Consider the following 9,421-nt stretch of genomic DNA (forward strand, 5'->3'; position numbering starts at 1 on the left):
TTTCTTTCTTTCTTTTTTTTTTTTTTTTCCTGTTTCCCATTAATCATTTTGGTACAAAGTAAGGAATTCCTCTCTGGCACTGTGCTGTGCTCTTTTGGGGGAGCCACGAAATCGTACTGCATGAACAGCATCAGAGTAAGAGCTTCTCTTTTGTGCTGCTTGAAAATTAGGCTGTTTGTAATCACATTGTGTAACTCAAAGCTGCTATGAATGCAGCTGTCTTCTTTGGAACCATTGCAAGATGTGGGCTTGAGAGCATGACAATCGCTTCATAAAGGTAATAGGGGTCCTAGGAAAGGGAAAGATGGACAAGTCGGCTAAGGAGGGAACTGCTGGAGGCAAGAAATAAGGGGCAGAGGGATGCAGACAGAGCTGTTCGCCGTGTTGCAGGATGAGCTGTGCAGGAAGGCACCCTGAGAGCAGCTGTCCTGGTGGAGTGGCCTTGTGCTGCTGCTGCAGGCAGGAGAGCACCGAGCCCACTGCCATGGGATCCTTTGGGGTGCAGCTGGGACCGTGTCCATCTGTCTGTCTATCCACCATCTATATCTGTCCATCTGTCTGTCTGTCCATCCACCTGTCTGCCTGTCTACCCACCCGTCTGTCCATCTGTCTGTCCATCCATCCGTTCATCTGCCCACCCGCCCGTCTTTCTGTCTATCCACCCCCCTGTCCTCCTGGCTGTCCTGCAGTCTGTCCTCCCCGAGGCTTGGGGATCCCGTTTCAGAGCTCGGAGCGCAGCCCTGGGCCGCCGAGGAGCCGAGGGGGTGAATTGGGAGCAGCGGAGCCGCCAGAGGGCGCCGAGGGCCGCGGGCGATGCGGGGCTGCAGCGGCGCGCAGCGAGGAGGGGGAGCGCGGCTGGGGGATGCGGGCGGGGCTGCAGGTGAGGGATCCGGCGGCAGCCTCTGCTGAACCGCCTGGGGAGCGCCGGCACCACGGCTGGTCCTACAGCTGGCATACGGCTGGCTCTGCGGGCCGGCACCGCGGCTGGCGCTGGGCGCATCCCCTTCCACGCACACCCTCGCTCCGACCTGCAGCTGCAGTCGGGCCTTTTCGCCTTCGGGTTGCAGCTGAGATAATTAGGAAGGCATTGAAGACAAACAGGAAGACTGTTTCTCATTAAGACTCTCATTCTCCCTGATTTCTGTCAAACCCAGCCGTTCTCGGGAGCAGACAGGCAGCAGAGCAGCTTCGTTTGACTCCTCCTTTTGGTGCTGACTTATTTCCCGGATCGCTGCAGCCCTTTGTGGTCACCGTTTCCCAGGACGGAGCGCTCTCTCCTGAAGAATGGCTCCGGCCTTTGTTTCCTAAGGGATGACCTGATATGTTAAAATGAATGCTTTTTCCTTGCTCTCAGTACTAGAACAGAGTCAAGAGCTGAATCCCAGAGGACTCTCCTAGATACAGCAACCGTAGGAGGAATCTGCTGCTGTAATTGCATTTCTGGGGCATTAGGCATTTTCTGATTCATTTAATCTGTGCCATGTTGCATTTGTTACAAGTCAGATACACAGCAGAAGCCCTATTACCTTAGAAGTACAACTATTATCAAGTACTGACTTAATTACGGATCAGATCAGTTTGACAGAACCCATTCTGCCCAGTCCCCCACCTCTGGGTGTTGTGTCCTCCTTCCAGTCCCAGTTCACGGCCCAGCAGCAGGCAGAGGGGACATCATTGCTGAGAACCCCCCGACCCATTTGCTTTCCCCCACACCCCACGGTGTCCCCAGTCCCCCCCATCTTACTGCTGGTTGGTGCTGGGAGCTCAGCCCACCCCCAGCCCAGCTCACTCACCCAGCTGAGCTCCCATGGGCAGGGATGTGTTGCAGTGTGTGGTTCCTGCTCCTGTAGTTTTCCACGGCTGCTATTGTTTAGACAAAGCACCGAAGGTAAGGCTGTAGCTGGTATCTGCTCATTATCATCACTTTCCTCTTTCCTCTGATTGTTATGTGGTTTCCATGGTTTTTATAGCTGGAAGCGAAGACAACGCGACTTTCTTCCCTTTTGGGAAAGCACTTTTTGTTCTCCTGAACGGTGTCAGTCATGGCAATGGAGGCTGAAGGGACAGGGAGAAGTCCCAGTTACGCACAGAAACACTTCTCCTTCCTCTTGGGCCTCAGGCAGCAGCGTCAGTGGGGCTGTGCTGGTGCTCCCACAGGCACAGGGGCTGGGGAGAGTCCAAGAGATGGCCTAACTCATTGCAGTGTGGGATTTTCTGATCTGAACCTCTGGAGAGAAAAATGTGGGGCTCAGTGCACGCCCCAGAGACACCTCACTGCCCCACGTCGCCAGGAATCCTATATTTTGTCCTTGTCAGCTCAGCTGTTGGCGCACAGCATCAGCCTGGGCTGCGGCACAAAGCAGTGCTGGCTATGGGCCGTTCTCCTGGAGCAGCCCGGGCAGCACAAAGAAATCTCTGTCTCTGCCTGTGGTGGCGTCCTGCCGTTAACCCCAGCACCGCAGCGTGCCCCTGCCCTGCACTCAGCGCCTCCTGCAGCCCTGCCCCATCCCTGCCCCATTTGGGAGCTTGGTCCCGCTGGGTGCAGTGGTCCCTGTGGCACAGGGAAGCTGCAGTGCAGCGTCACACCAGGAAATACAAGATGGATGAGGAACTCGCTTCCAGAAGAAGTGGTAAAAAAAAACAAAAAAAGACCCACGTGCTGGATTTTATCGCATCAAATTATTTTTTAAGCAATGCATGTCCAGAGAACAGCAACATTTAGTACCAGAAGGGGACGTGTTGGTGCTGCAGGTATTTGCAGAGAGAGCTGCAGCAGCCTGGGCTCCATGTCCTGCACTGCTCTGCAGAGTGGGATGGCTGTGTGCCCATGTACCAGGCCCATCTGCCCGCATGGGGAAGTGCAATTAAGAAATATTCTTTATTCAATTTGCCACTGGCCTTCCTGCAGGACACATTATTGAAAGATGAATTCAATTTCAAAATCGTTTTTAAAATCTTCAGGTTTGTTCTTTTTGATGATTTCCCCCCCCAGTTTTTCTTACGTAAAGTCACAGGAAAACCACATTGCAGCTAATAAACCCTAATGAGCACAAAAAGTAATGATCGAAAAATGAAGGTGATGAGAAAGAAGTGATGCTGGGCCAGTGCTGCAGAAAACACAGCTCCCCAGGCTGACCTGCCAGGACACAGCTATCCAGCTGCCTCACGAGTAGCACCATTTCAGGAGCTGCACGCGATGCTCTCCCTCCCTCCCGGCCGCAGCCCTTTGCTCGGTGCGCCCTTCTGCTGCTGTGGGACGGAGCAGAGCGTCCAGCAGGTTGGGAGCAGCACCGTGGGTTGGAGCTGCCGCTGCCCTGGCGCCGTGCCCATCTCCAGCGGCGGCTGCGGGGCTCTGCGCTCACGGCGTGGTTTCAGTAGTAAACCAAATTGTTCCCGATCTCCTTATCTTATCTGAGGGTTCCAAGGGCGCGTCCTCTGCACGCTGCCTGGAAACACGCCCCGCTCGGCGGCTGTCCTGCGGCAGGGCCGGCGCAAGGAGGCAGATCTGCTTACCGCTCCCGTTCCCCGGAGGCTGGATGTGCTGAGATGCGCTGTGCGGTGGGAGGGCACCTCTGCGTAGTGACCTTGAATGGGCAAAACGCACCTGTAAAAACAACGGAGGTGGTGAGGAGAGGTTGGTCCTCCTGCTCCCACGTTGCAGGCAGCTGCTTGTCCCCGAGAAGCGCACATCTGGGCACCCACACATCTGCACCGCTGCCCCTGCATCTCTTTACACCCACATCTGGACACCTGCACATCTGGACAATGGCACCATTGGCTCCGATGTCTCCACGCAGAGCTCCATAGCACACAGAAGCACATAGGGACGTAGGGGGGTTTTGTTGATTTTCCCCTTTCTCGTGACCAATTTGATGCAATTTGGTGCTCACTGCAGTCACCCCAGCCCACACCGCTCACCAGGTGCACGTGGAGCTGCCCTGGGCTGCTGGCAGAGTGCTCTCACAAGGCCCAGATGCAGCCCCCCCTCCATCAGGACATGACATCCCTTATGCTGAAGCTTTGCTGCCTTCTGGAGGAGCACAGGGCTGGCATGCTGCCCTGCAGAGCAGCTCCTTCTTCAGCTCATTAGCTTCAGAAAACAAAATGCAAACCCATTTCCTGGCTCTCCTTCTGTTTTTTGGTAACCTGCCTCCGCTGTAGCTTCTCTTTTCCTCTCAGTTTGGACTCCTCTCAGCCTCTCCCACCACCCCAGGCCCCACAGTGCAGGGAGGGGTCTGAGCCAGGAACTGCCCCCATTGCCCAGCAGCCCATGGAGTGAACAGCTTTGTCTGGGCTTCTGGGCACAGCCTTTGTGTTCAGTGGGGATTTCCACTGCACTTTGGAGATTCGTTCATTGCTTCTGAAGATATTTTTATCCAGGAAAGGAGATATAGCCTCACTGTTGTGAAAATTGAAATGATTTCCACTCGGGCCAGCAGTGGTAGAGAAGGAGATGATGGACACAGAGAAGGATGGAGAACTGACACCGGGGCAGCAGAACAGGGTGTGAGGTCCATAAGTTCCAAGGGAAAGGAAAGCCTCGGTCCTGCTGTCAGGAGCAGAGGCAGAACAGGCGGCACTGAGCTCAGGGCTGAGAAGAGCAGGGAGGAAATTCCTATTTACAAGGAGAGCAGTGCTCCCATCCACCCTGCAGGTCACAGCGGGCGCCCGCGCAGCACACATCTCTGGGAAACCAGCTTTTGGTTCGGGAGCTGCTGGTTCTAATTCCTGGAAACGTGGCTGCAGATCAATTTCGCAGTGCTTTCTGACTTCTTTTTCCAACGGTTCTACAAATTTTGGGAAATTTCCCTCCTCAGAGCTGCCTCGCAGGAACAGAACTCCGCTCCAGCACTTGGGGTTCAGTGGGGTTCTGCAGCCCAGGAGGCACCTGCAGGACCCCCCTGGCTCCCATGCTGGTTGCTCACTGGGTGCCTGCACTGCCACTGCACGTGCTGAGAAAGCGAGCCCGCAGCTCCTCCTGGACTGAGGCTTGAGCCTGCTCCTCTGAACCCAGTTTGCACCCAGCTCTGTTACAGCCAGACCCATTCTCTGCTTCATGCAGCCCTGCAAAGATGAGAGCCAGCACAGGGCAGTGGGGAAAAAGCCGGGATGTGGGAAGGGCTGGAGGGGCTGCGGGCACCAGGTGCTGCCCATCAGGGTCCCACCCTGCAGCAGGGAGCAGCTGCAGAGCTGGGGCCCTTGAAGGGAGTTCTGGGACCGCAGCTGAGCTCAGCTCTGCTCTGGGGCTGTGCTGAGCACCCTGTGTGTGCTGGGGCCTTCCTGCTTGCTGTGCAGACCGGGGCTGTAGCTGATGCAGAGGAAGCAAGTGGCAGCCACTTGGCCCGTCCTTCGATGAGATTTCTTCTTTCCTGAAGAAACAAGAGTAAGAATAGGCAGACTGTTTGGCCTCTCCTGACAATGGAACTTTGTCATATCTATAATTAACTCTGTTATTTAAATACTTCTTCTGTGAACATCTTTGAAGATTTCCTCGCCCTTGGTTTGCTCGTTGCTTTGCCATTCCTGCTTCCTGTGCTGCAGTAATTTAGGGGGCCATGACTAATTGCACTTTTCCATTTAATTGAGAACTTATTTCTGATTTGGCCTCTATGTGTGTAGCTGTAGCTTGTGCAGCCTGGTTGGTGCCTTTCTGCAGCCCCAAACACACCTGACGGCTCTAAGAGCTCCCTGGAGAACTCAGAGAAGATGTTTGGCCCACATCGTTGCTTTTCCTTGGGAGGCTCTCAGTGGGATGAAGCCCCCCCACCCGCTCTGGGTGGGATGCAGCCTGGAGCAGCAGCGAGGGAGTGCACAGCCCTGCCTCGGCCTGGGAGCTGCTGCGTGCACGGATCTCTGTGTGTAAGCTGAGATGTCTCTTTCTGTGCAGTGCTCCCACCGAGCGCCTCTGGGCACTCAGCTCCCTGACCCTGTAGCTCCTTACTCTCATCTCTGCGATTTGGAACAAAGCCATCCCCAGGCGCCTCGAGCACACAGCCCCTGTCCCCGTGACGTGTAGAGCAGTCCCCATCATGCTGCAGACAGCAGATAATAATGCATGGCTTTGTTTGTCCCTACGTGCCTGCACAGCGGCACTAACGCTGCAGTGTGAATGGTGCTGCACAGAGGGGCTGCAGAGGGGTCACCATGGCCCCAGTCACAGCGCTCTGCTGTTGGGCAGCGACCTCTGAGTGTCACAGAATGAGCACTGATCCTCAGAATAATGCTTCTGTTAGAGGCCGGATGATAAAGGGACTGAACTTGCCCTGAAATTCGGGAAGTAGAAGGTAATCAACACTGTGCTGATGTTTGCTCCAGTTCTCTGCCATGGGAAGTGCTCCCTGCATGAGGTTACTGCTGCTGTGTGTGGGGCTGTCCTGGTTAGCAGAGCTGTGGGGTCAGGGGTGCAAAAGGCACTCAGTGCTTACCCAGAGGGCTTTCTTCTGCCTCAGTCAAGGAACCAAGGCAAGTCAACGTGGGATGGCTGCAGGCACAGGGACAGCAGTGCCAGGAGCAGGTTCTGCTCTGTGCTGGGACATCTGCCATGGAGCTGGGCTGGGGCAGGTGGGTGCGGGGGGCCCTCTGCCACCAGCAGGGCTCAGGCTGACTCACAGCACCTCCCACTGGTGCTGCTGCTCAGAATAAACCGGTGGCCAGACCTATGTCCGTGGGAGCCAGGAAGACTTGGTAATACAAGCAGAAATGAACGAAAATTAAAAGGATGTATTTTCTTTGAATCAATTGGAGGTGAGCTGGGCTAAGCTGGGAGCCTGAGTTGTCAGCCACACAGAGATCTGCTGGGTGCTCTGAGGAAGGGGAACTCCTGGTGCTGCTCTGGAGTTGTGCTCACAGCAGGTGTGACTCAAGGATTTGCTCCCTCCAAGGCTGCCAGTACAGAAGGTCCATTCATGCCCTTTGGTTTGCAACAAGGAATTCACACAGATCCTTTGTGATGGTTAATATATTATCTGGACGTTGTGTGTGTGTGTGTGTGCCATATACAGTGCTTCATCTGTGCCTTGTGCAATAAACAAATCCATAGCAGCAAGAAAGATAAAGCAGTCATGTAATTATGGCTTGTGATACCAAGTCAAGTAATAAATGGACCTTGAGCATTGCTGCTTGAGGGCAAATCTGGGAATCCTCTCCTGCAGCACCTGGGCTCTGATGTTCCAAATACCCACTGCAGCTTTACAGAAACATCTCTGTGTGCCCAGCCCATCCACCCAGTCTGGCTGAGTTTGTGGCCCCAGAACTGGTGCTGGTGTGAGGAGGGCTGGGTGCAGCAGTTGGGCTGACAGTATTGCAGCCTACGTGGAGGTAATGACTGCGGCCCGCAGCCTTGCATCCACACTGCTTGTTATTTGATATCAGAGCAAGCCTAACTCAGTAGAAAACACTCATTTTTATTATTTTTAATGCTGGATTAGCTTTCTGCTGACGTCGCTCCCTGGGCCAATTTGCTGCAGGACTGGAGAGCCAGGGAATGTGGCAGCGTGTGGCAGAGCACAGCACTGTGGGACTGATGTGCACCAACAGCAAGAGGGTGCTGCAGGTGACGGATGGCCAGGAGCAGCCAGGGATGTCTGTGGGTCTCAGAGGCAGCATGGCCAGTCCTATTCAGTGCCCAACCGACTGACTGCTTCAATGGAAGATGGCCAAGCTGCTTATAAAAGTTGAAGCAAGCAAATATCAGGAGGGACATGAGCCTTTACCCGCAGGCAGGAGGATGTGGAAGTTTTATTGTTTTTCCTTTGGTGGTGTTCTTTTACACTTTGGATGCACAATCCCAGCAAAACTTGGCTGGGATACATCCATGGCTGCTTCCCACTGCCTGCTGCCCTGCTCTGGTCCTGCGTGCAGAGCTCGAATACACTGATGAATGCAGCGTAAGCAGGAAAAAGGGGAGCACAGCACGACTGGATGCATTCATTGCTGCCCGCGTGGGGCCTTATTTGAGTCCTGTGGTGTGTGTGATATTTCATGTGACAGAGCTTTGCAATGCTTCAACTCTGTCCTGTCCACGAAATGACAGTCTGAGCATCATTGCTTTCTATAGATCTGGAATGGTGGCAAAAGAAATTTAGCTTCCAGCCCCAGATATTCTGATCCTCTAAGGCGGTGTCCTACAAACTCAGGTACGGGCTCTTCTGTATTAGCTGCAAGTGCTGGAACACTTTCTTCATAGGAATGATAGGGATGTGGAAGGATAAAACCAAAATATGCGCTGCTGAGGTTTGTACAGTGTAGAAAAAAAAGGAGCATAATCCAAATAGCAACATCGAGTGCTTTTACAGGGCTCCGTGCATATGGCATAAATGACAGCTAATTAAACTTTATATCCTGCCTGCAAGATAAGCATTAATTAGTATTACATCCCTTCTGTAATTAGGAGACCGCATGCAAAAAGCTGCGCCTGCAAACTGCGCTGGGAGGTGGTGACTCAGCCCCACTCAGGCTGCGCTGCGACGGCTGAGAAGGTCGCGCATCCGACCTGCCGGAGCGGGCGCTGAGGTGGGCGGCTGTGCCACGGCCCAGCGAACACGGCTGGATTCACTTCCAGCACCGCCAGCCCCACGGCTTTGTGCAGAAGCGCCCGCTTTCCCGTCTGCAAAAAGCACGACGCTGGCTCCGGCTCGGCGGTGCGTTTCACGGCTGACTGGACAGGAATGCCGCCCGGCGGCCGCGCTCCATCCGGGCTGGGTCTGCCTGCAGAGCGGGGTTCTGCCCGCTGTGCTGAGCGCTGGGAGCGGGGCGCGGCAACCAAGTGATCTCTGTCCCGAAAGCGGCTCCCGCTGGCTGCACGCGGGTGGGCTGGGCCAGCCGTCCCGGAGCGCGCCTGCCCACCCTGCCGCGGGGCTGGGGGCGCGCTGCTGGGACGCGCTGCTGGGGACGCGATGCAGGCGTTCGCTCTGCTGTTTGCCACCAGAACGCGCGTTCTCACACCCACGGGGCCCGCACAGCGTGCGTCCCTGTATCACTACTGAGGGACTGCTCCTGCCCGACTTTTGGCTGCCAACGCAAAACCTGAGAGCAGCGGGAGCCGCCCCGTGCCCGAGGTTCATCCCAGGAGCTCGCGGTGGGGGACTGTCCACGCGCCCGCCGCGTTCATCCAGCAGGGCGGCCGTCGCACGACGCGCTGTAAGGACGGGGTAGCGGGGCCTGGCGGCACGTCCCGCCGGCCAGTACCAGCGCCGCGCCTCAGGTGCCGCCTCGCGGGCTCATTAACGGGCGCAATTAACGCGGGCAGCAGCACAGCCCACAGCGCAGACGGAACGAGACACGTGGACCGCGCGGCGCGCGCAGCCCCGCGAGACCACCCGCACCGCGCTCACACCGCCCCCCATTGGCTGAGCGCGGAGGGGGGGGTGTGGCAGCGGCCGCGAGGGGCGCGGCGAGACGCGGGCGGCGTGGCGCCGCGCTG

This window comes from Centrocercus urophasianus, unplaced genomic scaffold, assembly GCF_019232065.1.
Source record: "Centrocercus urophasianus isolate 14NV4802_14NV808 unplaced genomic scaffold, USGS_Curo_1.0 seq_26, whole genome shotgun sequence".
NCBI classification, from domain to species: domain Eukaryota; kingdom Metazoa; phylum Chordata; class Aves; order Galliformes; family Phasianidae; genus Centrocercus; species Centrocercus urophasianus.